Consider the following 6,549-nt stretch of genomic DNA (forward strand, 5'->3'; position numbering starts at 1 on the left):
ATTTTTCTTTATATTCTCTCAGTATCATAGTTTTTAGTTTTGAGTGTAGAGTTCTTGCATACCATAGGGGCTTGGGAACGTCTGAGTTGTTTCAAAGGCAACAAAAGGATAAATTGAGACGCTGGACACATTCTACTGAGTGAAAGTTGAAATGTTTTTCAATTCAATTAACTCAGCGACCACAGACTACACAACCATTCCAGTAAGGCTTTGGAGTGAACCGTAATCCTCCCTTAAAAAGGAAAAAGGACCGACGTGGATTAAATTGTGTCCTCTAAAAAGATACGTTGAGGGTGCAGACCTCCTTTACCTGGACACGGGAGGGTCTGAGAAATGCAGTTTTTGACATTTGAGTCTCTGTGATGCAGGAAGGCGTGAAAGGAAGCAGGACTGAGTGTCGAGCGAGCCAGCTTGTGAAATCTGCTGTGGGGAGGGTGCTTCTTGCCTGCCTTGGCTGGTGTCAGGAAGAGAAAACCTCCCAGGTCAATTGGGAGAGACCGCATCTCAGCACTTCTCTGGAGTTTCTTGGTTGGCGTATGGTTGAATCCTGCCTACCTCTTACTCCTCGCCCTCTGGTAGTCCTGGGTTTTGAGATTTAACTCTTTCATGCCCTTTGTGAAGGTGGCATTCGTACTCTGGTTTCCAAAGCTCTGAGCATGTAGAGTAGCTATTTTCCCGTCCACAAGGGAAGCCACCAGACAGCCGCTTTGTCTGTCTTCCCAACACATTAGAGGCAGACGGCGGCTCTCGGAACCTCCGGGCATCACTTCTCTTTGCCCTCACTTTTGTTCTCCCGGTTCTGTTCCTGGGACTGGCTGCAGCTCTCAGGATAGGACCACACGCATGGCATTCTGCCTCTACATGTACCTCTGACGGGCGATACGTGTTCCGCTCCCCTGGTGCAGCCGACTGTCGGGCGCTTGTGAAATAGGATCAACAACACATGCTGCTAATTGGCACTGGTACGCACTCACACATCCGTCGTGTGTGTGGTCTGGCCACTCCCTCCCAGTATGGCGATCGGGGCCCACGCCTTCCAAGATTATCAGCACAGCCGCTGCCGCCAATGCTGTGTGCATGGCCTCTGGCAATGGGCATCCGTGTGATCTGGTGAGGACCAGGAGAAGGTGGTGGTAGGGCCCAGACCCCGCTGCCGTCTTTCCCCGGCTCTTCAGGTGGGAAAATGGCAGAGAAGCTGACCCTGTACTTGGGTTGCTTTGGTGTGAGGTACAGAGGTGGGTTTTCTCGGGCTCTTGTGACTCTTGGCCCCATGCTGTCCTGAAGAACAACGTGCTTCACTGAAAGCTTGCTCCGATCTTTTCTAAGCTCTCCGCGGGATATAAATTTGCTGCTGCAGCTGCTCAGACCATGTTTAATCTTGGGAGAAGGAGGCCCTGGCCCTTGCATCGGACAACAGGGTATGATGGACTGAGTCACACTGGCTGTTACTTTCCTGATTCCTCAACCTGAATCGAGGTTACTGTTTGTATCAGTCAGGGTCCTGCAGGAAATAGATGGAATATTCCAGTGGAAACATTGTAGAGAGTTAATTAAAGGGACTTTTTATCTTATTCAAATTTTTTTAAGTTTATTTATTTCTTTTGAGAGAGAGCGAGAGCAAGCGAGAGAGAGGCAGAGAGAGAGAATCCCAAGCAGATTCTGCACGGTCAGCTCGTGGAGCCCAGTGCGGGGCATGAACTCATGAACCGTGATGTTGTGAGCTGAGCTGAAATCAAGAGTCTGACGCTCAACCGACTGAGCCACCCGGGCGCCCCTTTTTATAAAGTGTATGTGGTACAGGGGTCACAAGAGATGGTGAAGCCCCCTTGGGTGAGTTGGAGCTATTTTGGCCTCTGAAGGGACAAGGGGAGGGAACCATCTGAGATCCTGGGAAGAACAGTCGTAAGGGGAGGGGTCGGTGCAGAGACGGGACCTTCAATTTGGAGACACAGCCACTCCATGGCCACTGAGCAGGGAGGGACTGGGGAGCCATACCTTGACCTCATTCTTCCTGCCTTGCAACCTTTAACCGCTCATTGACCTAATGCAGCCAGAAACCAGAAGGCAAGGGAATCCATATGCAGCCCACATAGGTTAGCTTTCTGGGGTGTCAGTGAAGGGTGCCAAGTGGATGTGGAGAAATGGAAAGTCACCAGCAGCTATAGTAGAAGTGAATATAGCCCACTCTCTTGGATCTGAGAAATGTCTCATTGCTTTATTTTTCTAAATCAAGAGAAAACTGGCTCAGTATGCCGTTATTACAGTAGGTCACAAAGCAAACATCAGCCATTAGGAGGCTCCCCATATGACAGTGGGTCATAGGAAAATCCTGGCTCTGGGATGCCTCGGTGGCTCATTCTGTTAAACATCCAGCTTCGGCTCGGGTCATGATCTTGGAGTTTGTAGGTTTGAGCCCCACGTAGGGCTCTGTGCTGACAGCTCACAGCCTGGAGCCTGCTTCGGATTCTGTGTCTCCCTCTCTGTCGGCCCCTCCCCCACTCATGCTCTGTCTCTCTCCATCACTCAAAAAGAAAGAAATGTTATTATTATTTTTTAAATCCTGGCTCTATGTGACTATGGCAAAAACCGGAAGGGGCCTTTTCCTTGGATCACAGGGCCCCATCCGTAGTGGACACCTGTGGTTTTGCCAGCCTGCTGCCTTGTTTTAGCAAATAGTCTATTGTGTTTATTTGGGAAATGACTCTCCATCAGAGAGATGGGTGGGATTGTCAACGAACTGTCCTGCTTTTCCTTGGCCAAAGAGCATAGGCATTGAACCCACTGAGCCAATCACGCTCAATGTTCTGGGAGCTTGAATGGGAGGCAAACACTCAACATCTGACCAGAAAATAGGTAGAACGAAAGAGTCCCAATAGCGGAGTCCCACGGAGAATGGATGTTGCTGGTTATCTGCGTACCCCGAACCGCCTTGATTTCTATCCTTCGAGAGACCTGGTTTTTCAGTTTTCTCTTTGATTGTGCGAGACACCCTTTATCTTTTTTTTTTTTTTTTTTTTTTTTTTTTTTTTTTTTATTTTATTTTTGGGACAGAGAGAGACAGAGCATGAACGGGGGAGGGGCAGAGAGAGAGGGAGACACAGAATCGGAAACAGGCTCCAGGCTCCGAGCCATCAGCCCAGAGCCTGACGCGGGGCTCGAACTCACGGACCGCGAGATCGTGACCTGGCTGAAGTCGGACGCTTAACCGACTGCGCCACCCAGGCGCCCCCCCTTTATCTTTTTTTAAAGCACCAGCGTTGCTTTTGTGGCTCGTGACCAAAGCACCCTGATAGCGACACCATTGTTGCCATGGTTATGTGTGCTACCCGGTGCCTTTGCTGCCCTTGTCTCCAGCCAGCGGCCCTGGGAGAGCTGCAGGGAGCTCCTCCCGGAGGTCTCCCCAGCCACCGCTGGCTTGTCCGTAGCTGCAGCTGGTTATGCTGTGGCTTTGACGTCCAGCCTCCCCGCCACCCTGTCTCCAGGGCGCTGCCTGGGGACACAGGGCACATTCCCATCACTTACGCAAGGTGACGTCTTTTGTGCTTTCTCTTCCCCGCCTTCCTTTCTTGGGAAATCAAGACTGAGTTGGGGGCAGTTCCCTCTCTTCCAGTCTTTAGAGCTCTTTTCTTTCTGGACAAGTCCCCTCTATTACCTAGGCAACCTTACCCTACATTCTAAATGTACCTTAACCTACATTTAAAAACAAAACAAGTCTGCAGGGTGCCTGGGGGGCTCAGTGGGTCATGATCTTGTGGTTCGTGAGTTCGAGCCCTGCATTGGGCTCATTGCTGTCAACGCAGTCTGCTTCTGCTACTGATCCTTTGTGCCCCTCTCTCTGCCCCTCCCCTGCTTGTGCCCACTCTCTCAATAATAAATAAACATTTTTTTTAATTAAAAAAAATAGGGGCACCTGGGTGTCTCAGTTGGCTAGGCATGTGACTTTGGCTCAAGTCATGATCTCACAGTTAGGGAATTTAAGCCCCGCTTCAGGCTCTGTGCTGACAGATGGGAGCCTGAAGCTTGCTTCAGATTTGTGTCTTCCTTGCTCTCTGCCCCTCCCCACTCGTGCTCTGTCTCTCTCTGTGTCTCTCAAAAATAAATGAACATTAAAAATTTTTTTTTTCAAAATTAAAAAAAAAAAAATAAACAAGTTTGTTAACTCTTCCCAAACGATAAATCTTGATTTCTAGGGTTCAAACACCTTGGGACTGTGTTCCTAAATGATGGAGTGGTGAGAAAATTCATTATTTTATTGTGGGAAATTGTCAGTACAAAACCAGAAGAATATAAAAAATAGTTCATTTCTCTTTCCTGTAATATTTCTTTCTATATCTTCTGACAGAACGGATCTAAACCTATAGTGCATGTCTATGGGATCTCCTCCCTACCCTTACCCTTTCTTTCTCTCTCCCTCCCTCCCTCCCTGTCCATATTTAATTGTCATGAATATAATTTACTAAGCTATCAGGGGTTTCTCTGTATGCAAATGAACGATATTCATAATTGAGTACGTCGTTGTATATAAACTATATTTCTCTTGAAACTGCTAGAAAAATGAATGACATAATATCTACAATAAATGGATTCCTACTAATTCACTGGCACTGAACTTTAATGATTTTAGTCAGCATAATTAAGACTACTACTCACTGTTTTTCTCTGACTTCCCTCTTAGTGCCTGTTTGTCATTACTCGTCATCTTACTACAGGGCTTATTACAGTTCCCTCCCCAACCCTTTTTTTTTTTGATGTTTTTATTATTATTACTATTATTATTATTATTATTGATAGAGAGAGAGACAGAGCATGAGCGGGGGAGGAACAGAGCAAGAGAGGGGCACAGAATTGGAAGCAGGCTCCAGGCTCTGAGTTGTCAGCACAGAGCCCGACGTGGGGCTTGAGCTCACAAGCATGAGATCATGACCTGAGCCGAAGTCAGATGCTTTACCTACTGAGCCACCCAGATGCCCCACCCTCCCCAGTCTCTCTCTCTCTGACTAGGTAATCTCTCTCTAGTAAATGTGTGGTTCTTCTATTCTTTTTCATCCCTAAGTCCTATCTCACCACTTGTAAGAACATTTCCAAGCTTGATTGGAATTTTTTCCTTATGTAACATACAGTATACAATTTAATATATACAATATGCAATATAATATATACAATATACAGTAATATATATATATACTCTATAAAAATTTAAATACATGTGCACCCTCTCTTCCAATCATGTGTATTTGTTTGTCTATAATCTGTCAATCTCTGTTATGTCTGTGCTTAAGTAGAGAATATGTCCATATGTTAAAACTTCATTATGAATAAGAACCCATTTATATGTAATCAGCAGAAGAAAATGGAAGACAAAACTTTTCTTTGCATTGCTTATGCCAGTTTGCATTTATTAAACTTCAGACAAATAGCAATAATTTTCTCTGATATGTTTTTTGAAGAAAAGGAATTGAAACCACCATCTATAATAACTTAATGGTAACAGGTTAGGACTCGACATTGACACAAGAATCATGAGAGTACAAAAGGGCGCAATGGCAGAGTAAGCAAAGTTGAGCTAAGAAGAGCTTATTGTCATAAGGAATTAGTAATAATTCTGGTAATCGGGAGACAGAATTGAGAAATTTCTTGAATTTCTGAAAGTTCAAGTTTGTATTGGGAGGAGACAAAGAATACTGTTTTGTGACTTATGGCTATGAATCATAAAATGTCAAATTTTAGTGTAAAAGAGAGAAAATTAGTTACGTTTATGTTTTGTGTCCCAGGAAGCGAAGACTAACTAACGTAAGTTCCTTTGGGGTGTGTGTCCCTCGAGTACCTTTCAAAGGATGCTTATAAATTTATGCATGTCTGCAGAAGTTGATGAGGCCCCCCAGGAGAAGAATTCTAGGTTCAAAAAGTTCTTTTTCATTACACTCAGGCATCACAGAGATTGAAATTCTCTTAGAGGCAATTCTTCTGAATTTCGTGTTGCCCAGTTTTTCATGTGTTTATAAACTTTGCAAGCCTTTGTTGAGTATGAACGTCTTCAGGGAACAGCCGGGGAGCAAACGATGCAGAAGCCTTGGTTCTGCTAAAGATAAACAGCTTGGTGGGCTCCATAGGCCTGATAACAAGTAACTATGGCAAAAGAGGACATGTGCTTCAAGAGGATATAAATGCAGTTGTGATGGAGGGCGGTCAGGGAAGGAGTGAGGAGTGCCCAGGGAGAGAACATCCTCAGGGGTCCTGTGGAGGGATCGCCTGTGGAGGGATATGGCCAACGGTGGAATCAAAGGGTCAGAGGGTCACCAGAGCTCAGGGGACACAGTGTGCTCAGCAGACTTGGCTTAGGATTGATTTTACAGTCACAAATGGAATATAAGCTTGTGAACACATGCCTTGACATTTGAAAGCTGGCCTTCTCGGATGGAGTTTTTTGCGACCTCGCTGTGTTTTCTGGGCCTCTGAGTCCAGGCACAGAGGTGTCATTAGGCAGTCGGACATGTTGAGTTCTCAGCTTGACCCACTGCTTCCCTTTTGCTCTAGGGGCCCCGTCTCTTC

This window comes from Neofelis nebulosa, chromosome 8 (genome assembly GCF_028018385.1).
Source record: "Neofelis nebulosa isolate mNeoNeb1 chromosome 8, mNeoNeb1.pri, whole genome shotgun sequence".
NCBI lineage: Eukaryota > Metazoa > Chordata > Mammalia > Carnivora > Felidae > Neofelis > Neofelis nebulosa.